The sequence below is a fragment of the Astyanax mexicanus genome, chromosome 20 (assembly GCF_023375975.1).
Source record: "Astyanax mexicanus isolate ESR-SI-001 chromosome 20, AstMex3_surface, whole genome shotgun sequence".
NCBI lineage: Eukaryota > Metazoa > Chordata > Actinopteri > Characiformes > Acestrorhamphidae > Astyanax > Astyanax mexicanus.
In genome coordinates, this window is record NC_064427.1 from 24,578,836 (window position 1) to 24,595,247 (window position 16,412).

Here is a 16,412-nt window from a genome sequence, read left to right on the forward strand (position 1 = left end):
ATACCTACTACTAATAACAACAAAGATGGTTTTCATGTTCCCACATGCACTGAAGTACAGCTGCCAGTCAGTTCACCTGAAATCAGTTATTGGCTTTAAAAATCCCAGCCTTTAATCATCTTACCTTAAATAATGCAAAGCCTCCACAATCTAAAACATTTCCTCCATTAATCCTTATTCAGATACCAGGAGAACCTGAACTGACTTTATCACAAATCTCATTTAAATTCATGAGCTGACTGTGAAGAGGTAAACCGCATGCCCCGGTTCCCTCAGTAGAATACCCTGAGATTAGATGTCTATGCTAGAAACAAGATGATCTGAAATAATGTATTATACACTGCTTCAGCTGTAACAATAGATTCATGCACTTATCCAGCTTAAACTGTCTTATTATTCAGTTATTGAAATGTATATGTATTATTCACTGATTACTATCAATTATTCACACAGTAGTGGATAAGTATTACATTGACATTCCAAAAAATACTGGATCATATCCCAAGACTTTTGCCATGTCCCATAGAAACTAAGGATTCCTGCATTGAACTGTGGGAAATGTGTGTGGATGTGATTTGTGACACAGACAATTCAAACATTCTAGCCAGATGTGGCTGGTCACCATCATTACCAACTATTACAGTTACTGTCCAATGTAGGTGGTAAAAAGTCTTCCGGGCCTCTTATACTGTATGGGAAACAGGTCATAGATATGTGCTCTAGAGACAAAGATAGAACAGTATTTTCCTATTTAGGCCCTGTATTGCCAGTCGCCTGCATATTTAAAGGTTTTCACTGCTTGAGCACACCTGAACCAACTCATCAGCCCTATAATAAGCCTTTCATGAAGTTACAATGAGGGTATTAGAGCAGGCTAAACACTAAACTGTCTGGGGCAATGGTCCAGGACTAGAAACCCACTTCTGTAAACAAGCCAGCAACATGGGAGAGACACCTGGCTTCTCTAGCCATCTTACTCTTGGCATGATCTGGAACCCACATGTTCATTACGAGGGAACTTCACGATGTAGGCCAAAGGTGAGACGAGCTAACTGCTGTTTGTTGTTGAACTGTCCAGATGTGATTCAAACCTCATTCACGCTTCATTCTGAAGGTGATTCTTAGTTTAATCTGTTTCTAATGTATGGAATGCTCTGACCAGCTGCACTTGAGCCAAATATCACCATGCTCAGGGGCAAGGGTCTGATGAGGGATATAAAGACCCTCTACCATTGGGCTCTGAAGCAGTGGGAACTTCTGCGAGCCAGACATTTGTGATCGAGAACTAGTCATCCATTAATAGTAACTGATTTCCAATGCAAAGAAATTCTCACAGCAACAGTAGCAACTAACCTCACATATGATGAAATCCTCAAAATCAGCAACTGAATTGAACAATTTCAAACAAATCGTCACAGCAATGTTCCAACATCCACCACTGGGATGAGTTGGAGTGGTCCAACACCAATTCCTGACCTCGTTTAAGCATCACCATTGTGATGTGCGCACAGCACAGTCCAGCACAGTTTTGCACAGATATTTCCAGTTACAGCTGAATTCAAGTTTTTAATCCCAGAAAAATGCTCTTATTTACCTTTTAAAAAGCCATTTAAGTGCCCCATTAAAGGGCCGATTTGTGTTGTTTTGCTGTTTTCCTCGGGTTTTAAATGCTCAGCACTGACTCCGCTGAGACAGCAGGCAGGTAGGGGCGGGGCTGGTGGCGTCATGAGCCCTGCATTGTTTAATATCGCAATATATATTGCTGAAAAAATGCTATGTAAAAACTAATGTAAAAACATTTGCTATTTAAAAAATTTCCAATATCGTGCAGCTCTAATAGCAATGTTCAACATCAACAACTGAATCTCACTTGAGCTTTTGTGCATGAATGCAATCAAATCCTCACAGCAATGTTGCGATCCAAATCTAGTCAACCAACATCAGTCCCTAATTTCACATGCAATCAATTCCTCACAGCAATGTAAAGCATTTGCACCTAAACTAACCTATGTGTTTGTCCCTGAATGCAATCAACCAACCTAGTCAACCAACATCAGCATTTAACTTTACATGCAATCAAATCCTCCCAGCAACTTTCCAACATCTACACCTGTGATGAGTTATAGTGGTGGCCGTGATCCAGAACCAGACACCTAACATCAGTGGTGTGATTTGTTTGTATTCAACCACAAGAGTCTTAGTCAGGAGAATAACTGTGTCCACAGACTTTTGGCCGGTTACTGCAGCGTGTTTGGGATCCAGTCCCTTTGCGGCCCCTCTACAGGAAACGGGGCGGGGCGTGTCTAAGTGATTGACAGGCGCCGCTTCCAATGGGAGCTCAGGTAGGCTGTGGCAGCTCGTGCCCTTAAGCCCGAACTGTTACTACGACGCGCTAAAGTTTGCCAGCTAAAGCGATGGAGGGGAATCAAGTGAAAATGCCTGTATAACACTGGAACAGAAATAAGGTAAGACCCCGTTTAAACGCTTTTATAAGAGCCGAACTCTTCAGCTGAAGGTTACCGGGAGCTGGAAGCGAAAGTACCGGATAATGAGAAGGAAAAGTTGGGTTTCCCGGAGGAATAGTTCCAGGCGCGCTGTTCCCTCAGGAAAAATCGCTTTCTGAGAGTAAAAATACCCGGAGCTCCGTAAACCGCCTTCATACAGGGCTAAACCTGGGCTAAACCAGGGCTGAGACAGCTCAAACTCGGGATTAATCACCTGTAGGAGAGCCCTGAGTCTGCTGCAGGCGCTCATTCACTCAAAAATACAATAATAATTAAATGTATAATAATTTAAATTCTTTGGAAGAAAGCTGTGAAAGAGTTTAATGTAGCATTAGCTAAAATAAGAAGGTTGTTAGCTTGGTAACTAATCTAGCTAACTAGGTTAGCTAGCGTTGACTCACTAGTTAACTAGCATAGGTGAGTTAGTTAACTAATAGCTAACTAACTAACTAGGTTAATTAACTAGTTAGTTATAACTATTATCTAATACTTAGTGAATATTAACTAGGTTTTATCATGTGAGAAAGTGTAATTGAAGGACAGTTCCCTTGGATTATCTAGCGTTAAATTAGTTTAATTAATAATTTAGGAGTCCATTCAATTGTCTATCTATCTATCTATCTATCTATCTATCTATCTATCTATCTATCTATCTATCTATCTATCTATCTCAGGGCACTCAATTACTAATGGAGAGAAATATATTAATTTATTTTGATTGGAAGAAAGCTGTGAAATGATCTAATGTTTCCTTGAATGTCTAGTGTTAAATAAGTTCAATAACTTGGGAGTTCAGTTAATTGTGTATTTGTTTATCTATGTTTTTATCTATCTATCTATTTGTCTATCTGTCTGTCTGTCTGTCTATCTCTCAGGGCACTCATTCACTAATGGAAAGAACATGAATAGTTTATATTGATTGGAAGAAAGCTGTGAAAGGGTCTAATGTACAGTAAATGATGATGTTGTTTACTTGAATAATTAGCTAACCTTGTGAACACTTTTGAGTTTTGAGGTTTGATAAAGGAGGTTTTAATTGGATAGCTAAGTTCAATAAGTTGGGGCACATCTGTCTGTCTGTCTGTCTGTCTGTCTGTCCATGTAACATTCATGCAGATACCATTTTCTGTGATTTGTTCAGGATTTTTTTTTATTTACTGAAAATGTACATACTGCAAAAAAAAATAAAAATAAAACTAACCATTTTTATATATTTACAAATATGTTAAAGCAGCAAATAAACAGTGTGCAAAATGCTCAGATATGTTTTCTGTAAATGTGTAAATTTGTAGCCCCCTAGTGCATTATTTACCAAACCAGACGTGATGAAAACTCTTAATAATCATGAGGAGAGTTTTGGAGATGTTTGAATATACACAGTGATGTAAAATCACTACTTTTCGAAAAATGTATAATGTGTATATGTATATATATATATATATATATATATATATATATATATATATATATATATGTATATATATATATGTATATCCTGTATACACATGGTAGAACAGGAGAACATGGATGGGTTCAAGGCAAAGGCCACATTCCAGCACAAGTGTGGTGAATATGGCTGTCTTGTCCTGTCTTGTCTTGAGGTCATATATATATATGTATATATACATTTTTTCCACCATATAATTCTTAAAGTATTTTATTAAACATTTTATCTTACTACCAGTTGAGAAGGTCTTAACTCTTAATATGTTTAGATGCTTTTGGTAAATTAGTTTATGGTCAGTTAGGGCTATTGATTAAAAAAAAAGGATACATTCTGATAAACAATACATTTTTGTTTAATATATTTATTCTAGTCTTTAATTTGTCCTTTACTGAATAAATCAACTGGTGGAATTAAATCAGGCTGGTGGAATTAATCTAAGATGGGTTGATTCTTGGTGGATGATGGTTGAGAAAACACTTCTAAATACTACTAGTACTAAATAGAGATGGGAAACTAGGTCTATCTTATTTGTTTGTATTTATTCCAGTGATTTTGCTGGTAGAAACCCACTTACAGCTGAGATGAGCCTTTTTAATGGCTGTCTAAGACCTTGGACATTTTAGTGCACTGAGTGCTGTGTGTTGTGTACATTGCTATATGTGTGTGTGTGTGTGTGTGTTTATGTATACTGTAGTAGTAATGATATGTTTGGTACCTTTTTTTCCACTATAGTTGGGCAGCAGTGTTGGACGTTGTGTGGTCTCTGAGGGGTAGGCTGAAGCCAGAGCTGTGCCCTCATGGCTGGTTTGTTTATGTCTCCCGTGCATTGTTTTTTCATGCTTTACCTGCATAGGGGTTTAGTGCCAACAGCCAGACTATTGACTGTTGTGCGAAAGCACAGAGCTGGATTGTTTTGAACCTTTTTGGGCTTAATTTGTGTAATCAGTAGAAGAGCTTTTGGATTTTTTTGGACTTTCAGTGTGTTGGAAACAGTCAGAACCTTTGTGCCGAAGCTCACGTTGCTCACAAAATCCTTGCCTCAGCGGGTTTCATTTGTGGGTCGCAAAACCCCAAGGTTTTACAGCTTGTTTGTAGATTTGCTCCATTTTTCATATTGCTTTGGCTTTTCTGAGCACGCTTGAGAAATGTTCTCGGTGTTCTCGTAGAGTAGCTGTCATTGGAAAATATATACATGTGGGGAACATTTATCCAGATGTGCATTCCTCCTTTCTAAAGTGGGAGATACATGGACCATTGCATGGTGAGGAATGCAAACACAAGACTTTTGGGTTTTTAGAAACTTTGAATACGCGAGAACCCTACCTGCCAATTAATTTGCCACAAGATGGAGTTTCGTTTGTGGTTTATTTTGCTGAAGCCTCTGGCTCCTGTCCCGAGCTTTAAGAACCGAATCCTTGTCAGTTTACTGACTTGCCAAGTCCAATTTCTCAGGCACTGAAAACACTCATTTCCAGCTCAACTTTCAGCACACTTTTTCGGAGAGTGGCTGTAATCAGTTTTAAATTAAACTCAACTGGTGCTCTGTCAGGAGAAAAGGGCTTCGTTTAAAGGAATGAGCGGATTCTGCTGCCAAGTCCACGCCATGCTGTGTTCTGGGCACCTAACGAGATTAAAATTGCGGGAGGCCCAAGATGGGATTTAAACTTCTGCACTGATGTTGTTTAAGAAAAATCCCAATCCCTTATTAGCCCTGCTCGCGAAATACTGTAAACTTCATTATATAACATCACCACCACTCATTACTTGCGTGCAGTGTCCTCGAAATTGTTTTTTTGTTTTGTGATGGATGTCCTAAGAAATAACCATTATAATAGACAGAGACAGCGGTGAGTCACTGTGAAAGAGTGCAGCTTCGTTAGACCATTGTTTATGAGCTTAAAGTGTCAGAGACTGCAAAGCTCTGCCAATGGAAACCAGGGTAATTAGGCAAAATTGGAGGCTCCCAGTTGAGGCCTTTGATGTCCACTTTCATGGTGAGTTATTAGGGCATGGCCATGTCAAACTGCATTTAAGAAATGATTTCTGATATAATATTATCAGCTTAATTAATAAACCCACCATGGAAACACACAGTGAAGTAAGAAGTGCACTGTGGAACGTGCTCTGGTCTTTGATTCAGGATATGCTTGATATCAGCTTCTTTAAATGATAGTTCTGAATCTGTTATAAATTATTCAGTAACTGCTATACATGATCTATTGGAAATAGAATGAGTAAGTACCTGTTATAACTGATGTTGCTATCAGCATCTTCTACAAATATAATCTGTAGTGTCAGCTTTAAATGATTCATTGACTGAAAGAAAGTGTGTTAAGTTGTTTTAGAGTGTGGAACTGGAATTATAGGCCCAAAGGCAGGCCTTCAGTGTTTTAGAGATTTAGTTGGTTTGTGCTTGGCCACAATATAATTTCAGCATTTCAATTTTGGACACACATACTATGATCTAAGGACTTGCAGCTTCATATTTGGTAATGTGATAATTTTATATTTCAGATGTGGAGAAAGCTCAGTGAGCAGAGGCAAATAAGAGGACAGAAATACTGCATATAACATTGTCTGCTACGCTAAATAATCTGTACGTGCAGCCGGCTGTGTTGTAGAATGGCTTAAACAGAAGGTAATCATTGTCCCACATTAGGTACGTCTAATTCGTACCAGTGTTCCCCCCCTGCAATTCTTAGTGGAATTAGTGGCCAGCGACTGCTGCTGTATATATACATGTGGCATTTTTAATCCTTGGGTTCCGGAACGCTGGAGGACATGGGTGGCAGTTCTGATTAACCGGCATGTTTTCATTTAGCGAAATTGTGTCTGATTTACGGTATATCTGCATAGTTTGTGTACATCCTTGCATCAGAGGGTGGACCTCAGTGGATGCCAGGATTAAACTAAATAACATTATCTTTCCCTGGGTTGTTTTTTGGCTCTATCTGGTTGTTTTCTGCCCACAGTATAGAAGGGACTAAGGGTAACACACTTCTGTGGCTTTGTGAGGGTTGATACACTGTACACTGTGGTCAGTGGTGCAGCAACAGCGTATGAGTAACTTGGTCTTACCGTCCACTGGCAAGATGTCCAGATGTCCTCTTGTAAGTTGCATTGCATACAATTCTGAATTCTTTCCCACTTGTAAATTGTTCACTTGATTGCTTAGGACTAATTGTAACCAAATTGTGACCAAATTTGACCTAGAGCGGCAGAATGTCGCAGGTATGACATGCCTGTATGACTTGATTAAAGAGTGGAATAGGATAGCCAGACAGTGTAAAGACTGTTAAAGCCCAGAACAGGTTTTGTGGGCTTGATAAACTGGGTTCTGTGGCCTAATTATTGAAGGGCATTAACTGTAGAGCTAACATTTGTCACTTTGCTGCCCTAATTATCAGTTATTATTAACATGTAATATAGTGTGTTGAACTTTTAGACATTTTTAGGCCATTTCATTGTTTACACTGACATGCCAAGGCCTTGATTTGGGACTGAGTTTAAGCCAGATGTGGCCCAACACGGTAAATTCATTCCAAAGCAATTTATTTAGGACAGATTATACCTGAACTTTAAATGTTCTATGAGTCTAGTGGGACCTGGTGGTGTCTCCATGTGTGTTGGTGGTCTTTTCTATTTGAAAATTCTGGGACTCACATAAATCCAATGCAGGTGCTTGATTTAATTGGTTAAATTGTATGCTGCAAGCCTGTTTTCACCCTTGGCTCTCTTTTTTACCATTTCCAGACTAAAATATCTCAAAACAAACAACATTTTAATTCAATTTTAATTCACTAGCTTCCACAGTTACAGGCTGAAGCTGCTGCTCTTTCACATGAATCCTTAGCAGGTGCTTGATTAAACTTGATTAAACTGTTAAAAAAGTTTAATCAACAGGGCCCAATAATCTTTAGTTATGTTAAAGTGTCTAGAGACACCTACCCTGTGCTGTCTATTGTCTGTCCTGCTGACTTGACTACATTCAGGAACCTTTGCTTCAAAGATGAGCCAACAAACCCGTATCCCTTTTAAAGCGCACGCCATTTAAGGTTTTCTCCCGAGAGCTGTTAGTGAGAGTAGGCAGCGAGATATTTTCGGCCTTGGCTGAGGCCTTCCGTGGCTTTTCCTTTGATCAGCGCAAAGCTTTTTATCTCTAACAGATCTCTCTCCCGCTAGAGGACCGAAAGGAGTCACGATTGGCCTTAATCTCTTCAGGGACAGAGCACACTAAGGTGTGCATAGCCAGACTAAGAATAAACCTCAGGTAGATTGAGCTTGTATTGTTGGCGGTGCTAAAGCATTGTTCTGTTTGCAGAGGTTTCAGAGCTTCGCGCTCCAGACGTGCCTGTGGCTGGAGCTGTGCGTGAGCCTTGCAAGTTGGAACAGTGGTAATAGAATACTCCGGCTCTTCCCAGCATCTATGACTCATGGGGTAGAGTACTTTATCTTCTGGGGAGAGTTCCCCCAACCCCCTCCCTGTATGGGAATCATATACAAAAGAGCTCCAGGCACCTGTAAGCTTCCACTCAAGATTGTGAATTAGAATTTTTGAGATCTTGAAACTTGCAGGATGTATTGTTCAGAATTGTTCACAGAACTTGGAAACCACAATTGCTTCTTTTACAGTGTTAACAAGATAGAGATCGTAGTAGTTGATTGCCAAAGAAAGATGCCAAAGAGGTTATTACAATTTATTCAAACCTTCTCCTACAACTCACACGACTCCTAGGCCCTTTGTCTCTTGCTGTGACTCATCTGGTTGGCACAGAGTTGAAATCGAAGCAGCCAGCAGAGAGTGAGCTCCTCATGTTGCTTGTGCCAATTACGTTACAAAGGCATGAGGCTTTCCAGCTCTGCTCCACGAATCTGATCTTTGCCAGGCGGCCTAGTGATGGCTGACATTGATTTGAATCGCTCAAGTACGGATGACATGTTTGTGTTTTGGACTTTCTCAGTGTTCATGATGTGGTAGCATGTCGGAGGGAGCTTTGTCCTTGACCGCCTCTGTAATTACGTGTAGCAGTAAAATGGCGCCATTCTAAATGCCAAGCTGCTGAGCCTGGTGTCTACTAGAGAGGGCAGGCGCTGTCATTGATGGTGAGGCTCTGCTGCTGCAGTGAAAAGCAGCTTTTCTGCCAGCCTCTGCCGAGGGAGTACTTAGGATCACAGGCCACCAATCCTGTTGAGTCAACAAGAGTGTCCAAGTTTGGTTTAAGTGTGTGACTCACGGTGTTGCTTTATGCTGGCCTCGTACGCCGGAGTCTTGCTTGATGTTAAATCACTGTTGCTGCTTCTTCCGAAGGATCAGCACGCTCCAAACGATTGCATTTCCATGAAAGGCTCTGCTGACGTCCAGCTGCAAGCTTATGCCTTGCAAGATTTGTAATCAAGCCAGTCTTCTGGCCAAGTCTTCAGCCAGGGAACAAGGAAGTCAATCAGTCTGGGATACTTTTTTCTCCTCGTTTTGTTTAATCCTGTGATGAGTAAAGAGAAGTTAAGTGTTCGAACACAGTCTACCTTCTAGCACAACTGGCTGAGGCTGCAACTATCCTGGGAAAGCAGCCAAAGCTTCGTGAATAGCTGGCATCTGGGAGCCATCTTGTCCCGGCCAGTGCCTGAAGGAAATTCCAGGGTCTCTGGATATGAGGCCGTGATAGATCGAGTATAGAGTGCTGCTTCACGGCCTTATCCCTTCCTTCATGACCAGCCCGTTTCGTGTTAAAACTGATGTCTCTATTCCGAGTGAGCTCCGTAACATTGGCAAGTCCTCTTCTTCTTTTTTTGTCTGAGCTGTAACCTCAGAATGAATGAGCGCTTCAAATCCATTGAGCAGAAATCCAGAGCCTTTGTCCCAGTAAATACAGCGGACCGTTTGACGCACATGGCAGATGTTCCGGCGCAGCCTTTTGTCTGGGTCTGTCAGATAGTATAAATACTACATTCACAGGAGTCAAGGACGTATGCTATTTTCAGCCGGGCTTAACCGATCACCAGGACTTGCTCGAATTGGGTATTGCACAGAGCCTTTGATTGTGCCACTTCAACCAGCCCTCCATTTGCACACTTGTTTATTTGCTCTGTGGTGTTGTTGCTTGAGCTAAATTTAATTCTACACTTCCTCAGGAACAGTTCTAGTGGCGACTGAGCTGCATAAACGATACGTTGTTAGGTGTGTTGTCTGCAATTTATTATTGTAAGCTCAGCAACCTTGGACTTATCATTCTTGCGATGACTGACCGCTTTGTGCTGTTTTTATATATACACTAATATTCGTAATCGGGCCTTGGTGCTCCAGTCCAGCCTTAATTTCCAGTCCTCCTAAGTTTTTCCCTGCTGAAAGCTAGCCGCTGCAGCAGTCCACATGTGTTATTAATTATACATGCTATATGCAAAATGTAATCTGAGAGGAGCTGGTCTCTTAAATCCACAAATCCTTCAGCTTCAGTCTTTACTCCTCCACTCCTTCTAAAACACTGGTTGTTAAACTGTGGCCTAAGGCAAGTTAGTAGAGTATGCCACATAATTTCAGTACAGATCGTGCTCCCAGGACAACAGAATTCCTTTAGTCTTTCTTCTCGTAACTGTTTAACGATTGACTTTTGCCAGACCGTGAAAATGTTAATTCTAGGCTATATCATGTCAAATATTAACTTTGGGATAATATATAGTAATAGTACGTCTGCAAGCAACTACACTTTGTCCAAGAAATAGTTTGTTTTCCTGTACCTGGGAAGGTGATCCTCAGCTCTGCTGCGAACTAAAACAATGCCAGCCGTGCACTTGAGTGCAATTTCTGCAGGCATTACAAGTCAATCATCTGTAAGCCACTCAGATATCTGCGCAGTACTGGGTGGTCTTTGTTTGAGTTACAAGGAGAGAATGCTGGCTACGGCTCCCCCTTGTCTCCACATCCTGGATTGTTTAGCGAGCTTTGCCTATCCAAACAAAGTGGAAGATTACTTACTTCTTTATTTTCTTTGAAACGCTCTGAATCTCTGTGTGAAGATGCGTAGAGTGACTTTCTCTTTTTTCACTCCGAAGACCCTCAGTGGCCCTGGCGCTGCAGGGGACTCTGGGAAACCAGCATCTTGTTTCCATCCAGTTCATACAAGGGCATATGGAAGAGATCTAATCGTTTTTTCAGTGAATTTTCAAAGACTTCTTGATCAGGACTGTGCTGGCCTGTGTTGGACTGAATGGTGAACTGTTTTTTTTTTCCTTCATCATTGTAGGGACCACTTCCTCGATACAAGCATCTTTTGGCACAATAAGTGAAATTTTACGATTGCTTGGTCACAGGAGATCATGTTAGTTATTATTAGTTAATGGTGCACTGAAGTGTGGTTCTGGAATACTTATTATTTATAAAACAGTATGTAATAATAATTTTAAAATACACCCTAATATTTTGTAGGTCCACCAGGTCCTTTAAGTGCTAAATTTTGTGAGTTGAGGCCTCTAAGTTTAGCCTCAGTAAGCTCTAAGAGGCTGTTCTCTCCAGATCACTACGTATCCTACGTATTTTTGTTTGTACTGACTACCACTATCTACAGAAGACACCCCACAAGACCAGCCTGGTGTTTTGGAGATGTTCTGATGCAGTTGTTTAGCCATCACAGTCTGATCCTTGTCTGGCCTTGACCCAAGGGTCTTACAGATTCTTACTCTTGCACAATTTCCTGCTTCCAACACATTAACCTAAAGAACTGACTAATTTAACCTGTCCCTTGACAAATGGTGTTGTAATGAGATAATCAACATTGTTTTTATTGTATTCCACCTGTCATGGATTTTAATATTATGATAAGTGGTGTACTATATTGTATTGAGCACTATAATATTGCTAATATTTTTAACACAATATATTTTTAACACTTAATAATGCACACTAATAATGTGATAATATTTAAAGCAGTCTATTTTGTATTTGTTTAGCTAATTACTGTATTTACAGCTCATTGTGGTCATTTTTTGTTTATTTTTTACAGTTTTATATTTTGTTGCACTATTACTATATTCTATAAAATCAGTGTCTTGGTTAAATATTATTTAGAAAATTGTAGTATATTTTTCATCTAATTTATTTATTTTTTTTGCCTTTTTGCTAAGAACATCATTATTGCAGAAATACCCTGCTGAAATATTGTGCCATATTACCCACCCCTATTTATGATTGATGGTTTCAATGCACTTCAATGTCTGTTGCCTTTTTTGACTAAACCTTTCATTTAACCTTCTTTAAGACTTTTTTAAGACTCTCCCCTATTTACACCTGGTCATTTAAGTCTTCAGTATCAGAATAATATCTGGATATGGCAAAGCAGAGTGAAAATGCAGGTGTAAATACACCCAAGACTCATTTAAAACAGATTTAATATGAGCTTACAGTGTGAAGCCAACCATCTTTTGAAAACCAAAACTGAAACACCAGTAATTTGCATATTAGATCATACACTAACTGGATACACATTTGAATACATGAGGTATTGATACATGAGACTGAAGTTTGGGAAACAGGATACAATTAAGATAATATTCACATAAAGTGACTAGGTGTAAACAGGGGTATCAGCCTCATAGAGGTGCAAAGGATGCATCAGTCCTGATTAAAAGCCAAATAAATACATATGGACAACCCGTAAGTTTCAGAGCCCTGTTTTCTGAGGAATTTGAAACCCTGACCAAGCTACTGTATCTCAAAAAGTGAAGTTAACCCTCATGTTGTGTGTTTTAGCAGAGGCTACAGTTAGGAGGATTCCAGATTGGAGCTGTAATTGTGTGTGCAGACCACAAGCGATGAAAGCGCAACCACCAGCAAAAGCAAACAGCTAGCACAATCTCTCAAATATCTAAACTACATTAATAATTATTAAAAATTTAAGTATTTTATCTTATTTTTATGTAATTGTATACCCTCAAAAAAGAGTGAATGCTATGATAACATTTAGCTATTTTTTTTCAGTAATGTGAAAGCTTTTGGCTGGGTTGTAAACACCTAGTGAATAAATAAAACCTTATATTAAATGAATAAAACCTTATATATTGTTTATATTGTTTTTGCGAACTTGCCTGCTAGTGACTCAGAGGCAGATTTTATCACTGCAGTGTACACACAGAGTTAGGCTGTGCTTGCGCACTTATTTCAGATATTTAGCATGCCATATGTTCTCTGTAGACTTGATGGAGATGCACCAGGTACTGATTATCCTGGCATACGAAGCGCTATAAAAGTTCAGGCACATTATATTTTCCTATTTGTGTGGCTCATTAAGCAGGCTGAGGTCAGTCTAAATCAGTTTCCATTACTGTGCCCACCTTTTCATCACCTTCCCCTCCACTGCTGACCTTTTGCAGGCTAATAAAGCAGGCGTAAATGCCATTTACGCTGATTCGTTTGTGGAGAAGTTCAGTTTAACGTACGGGAATCTGCCCGAGATTGACACACTCAGTGGCCGAGCCGTACAGCATGTTTTGTTCTGCAGCAACCAGTGTGTTGGGTGTTCTTCAACAGATGTTACCCTATGCCAGGCCTTTCTTTTTCCACTGGGCTCTGTTGTATGCGCAGGAATGTGCCAAATTAGGGATGCTGCCTATTTTCAGCGCCCCTCCACACATTTTCCCTTGTAAAAAGGGAGCATGTTAAGTGTTCCTCCGTGAGTCATTGGAGGCTGTGCTTGGGCTTGCCTGGCATTGAAAGGGTGCTAATAAGTGACTCTGCAAAGACCAGGCAACCCCAGGCAGGGATGAACACGTCTAGATTGACACTGACTGTCAATGTATCAATTAAAAAGCAGCTGTCATTAAGAATAAAAATGATAGTGTAAGAACCTTAAGGAACAGTGTGTGCTAAATGACAGCAAGTGTATAAAATTGTTACCACAGTTTTAGTTCAAAACATTGGAGAGAGAGTTGTCTGCCCCGCCCCCTTCTTTCCAGACGGGAAGTCAAGTTTAGGAATGTAAACCTAGAGAAATGAGTTCCAAAACAATTGCACTGCAACGTATAATTATCATTTGTAGCAAAATTGAGTCAATATTTAGAGTCAAACTTTTAGTTTCTGTCATATATTTCTGTCATGTTGGCTACTGCCTAGTGACTGACTAATGCCAGTTCATGTTAGCATTAGCCAGCACTAGTTTGCATCACTTTACCTATTAGATGCCAAATAATTGCTTTCTTCATAGCCTAGCTGCTGCATTCATGGTTATGGTAAATAATTACATAGCGAGGGTTAGCTAACCTTAGCTGAAGCTCAGTGCTTACCTGTTTGGGAGAAAATCAGCCATCTTTGAATTTGTCTTGTAGTCCTTCTGGGTTCTAAGCTGTTTCCAACAATCAAACATTGCATTGCCAATATTTGCTCACTCAGATTTTACTTTGTCTCTGGTCATGAAGTGATATAGAGGGGTGCTGAGGTGCAGCATGCTGTGTTGGCCTGCTGTTGTGTTCTATACCTGGCAACCCATGTTGTGGAAATAGGACTAGGGAACTAAGGGCAGTGAGCTTCAAATTAAAGAACATCAGACTGACTAAAGCACTTTAACGAACTGAAGAGTATGTCAGTGCTTGAACTCAGCATGATATTTACTTAATATCTGATCACATTTCCTGATAATTGTATGATAGGATATGAGTCAGTACAGAATATAAATACATATTGGTCTTGTATGCAGTAAGAAATTTGTTAAATCACTCATTTTACTCAATATTCTGAGCTCTCCTCTAAGGTCCACTCCTCAAGGTCTTACCGCTACCTTGACTCTCGTTTGTCTTTTCAGCCGAGCGTTATGTTTTTATTATCTTTTAAAAAGCAAACACTGCCAAACAGGAATCAAATGCTTACAATGGCAAGTCTATCAGTGGGTGGTGTCCACACTGACCTTATATCAGTAAACCGTAATGACGCAGCCTCTCGTTATCATGAAGCAGATAGAATAGAGTGGGCTACTAAACATTCTCAGGCCCTATAAGCAGAGTCTGGAGTTTAATGGAGTCTCAGAAATCTGGCAGGGTTTCTACATTCCTCAGCCTTCTCTGTGCTGTTTGTCCTACTCTTAGGCCTGCCCCCCCCAGGCCCCAGGCCTCAGGTCCTCTACCCCACATCCTCTCTCTTACTCTCTCTCTCTCTCTCTTCTCTCTCTTTCTCTCATTTCTTCCCTCTGTTGTAAAAGGTTATGTTGTTTGTAGGTTGCTGTGGTGAGCATTAGGCTAAGCTGTTCTCCAGTAAAGTTTAAAATCTAGCTGTGGAGAAAAGAGATGGGAAAAGCTCAAACTGATATTTTTTTGTAGAAGAGGCATACAGAATGTTTAAGGATAGTAATGTTAAGGTTCTTTGTCCATTTAAAAACACGCTGTGGAGAACATTAGGTTCAATTATTAAGTTGTTCTCTAGTAAATGCTAATTTACTGTCAATTTGTTTGTTTCAATTTGAAAAAAAAAAATTGTTTCAAATTTTTCCATTTAGTGTAGTAGAGAAGACATGGGTTTTATATAATTTTTCATTTCTACACTTCAGAATTACAGGAAAAAAAGAATATCTTCTCGACTTTCTGTTTTTTTTTCCCTTTTAGCATCTTATAAGTTTAATTATACCATCAGATCTTTTTTTATGTAAAAACCTGAAAAAGAGTGATTTAATGACAAGAAAAAACTAAACATTATCCATATAAAAATGGATTAAAACCCAATTTCTTCCTTACTAGATTAAATGGTATTTATTTAACTATAAAATTATATTTATATATTTTCTGTTTTTAAATTTAGACTCTGTAAATAAAGAACCAATTTTAAACCTCTTTAAAAGACCAAAAGTCCAAAAGACATCATTGTTAGTGTTCTTAACTGTTTGTAGTTCATTGTTTTTGTAGGTTGCTGTGGTGAGCAATAGCTGTTCTTCAGTAAAGGTTAAAGTCTAGCTGTGAAGAAACCCTGGAAAAGCTCAAACTCAAGTTACTCAATCTTATGACTTGTTGTTCTGTTTTAAAAGATCCCTACGCTATCAGTGATGCCATAAAAGAACCTTTATTTGTTCTATAAGGATTTTTTTTGGTAAAAAAGGCCTTGTAGGCTTAAAGGTTTTTAGTCCAAGAAGAAAAGCCTTGGAAAAACTCAAACTTGGACTAATCTTCCTTTTTTAAACCTGTCCTAGTACTTTTTGCTCAGGTTTGAGAGCCCTACATTTTTCACTTTAAGTGATGCAATATGAGAACAATTATTTGTTCCATATATAATCATTTTTGTGAAAGATGCTTCTTGGAGGTTCAATAAGGTCAGTGTATAGGTTTGTTTTGGGTCCAATCTGTGTGGGGTGCTGTAGGACAGATGTTGTAGGACTTGTTTAGTGCAAACTTGAGGCATACACCTGATGGGTGGGTTGGATTGTGGTCAGATCCCAAATATTCTTACCCCCAAAGAAACTGTGTCAGAGTTTGTTTGAGACTGGACCAAGACCACC

At 39.5% G+C, this 16,412-nt stretch overlaps 1 protein-coding gene across 1 annotated transcript in view; it reads left to right on the plus strand.

Moving 5' to 3' along the window:
* Positions 1-2,362: 2,362 nt before the first annotated feature.
* il11ra (interleukin 11 receptor, alpha) overlaps positions 2,363-16,412 on the plus strand; it is a 58,613-nt gene continuing 44,563 nt past the window's right edge. Inside the window, exon 1 of the mRNA XM_007260815.4 lies at positions 2,363-2,465. The gene's annotated coding sequence lies outside the window, so the exon portion shown is untranslated. The remainder of the gene's footprint in view (positions 2,466-16,412) is intronic.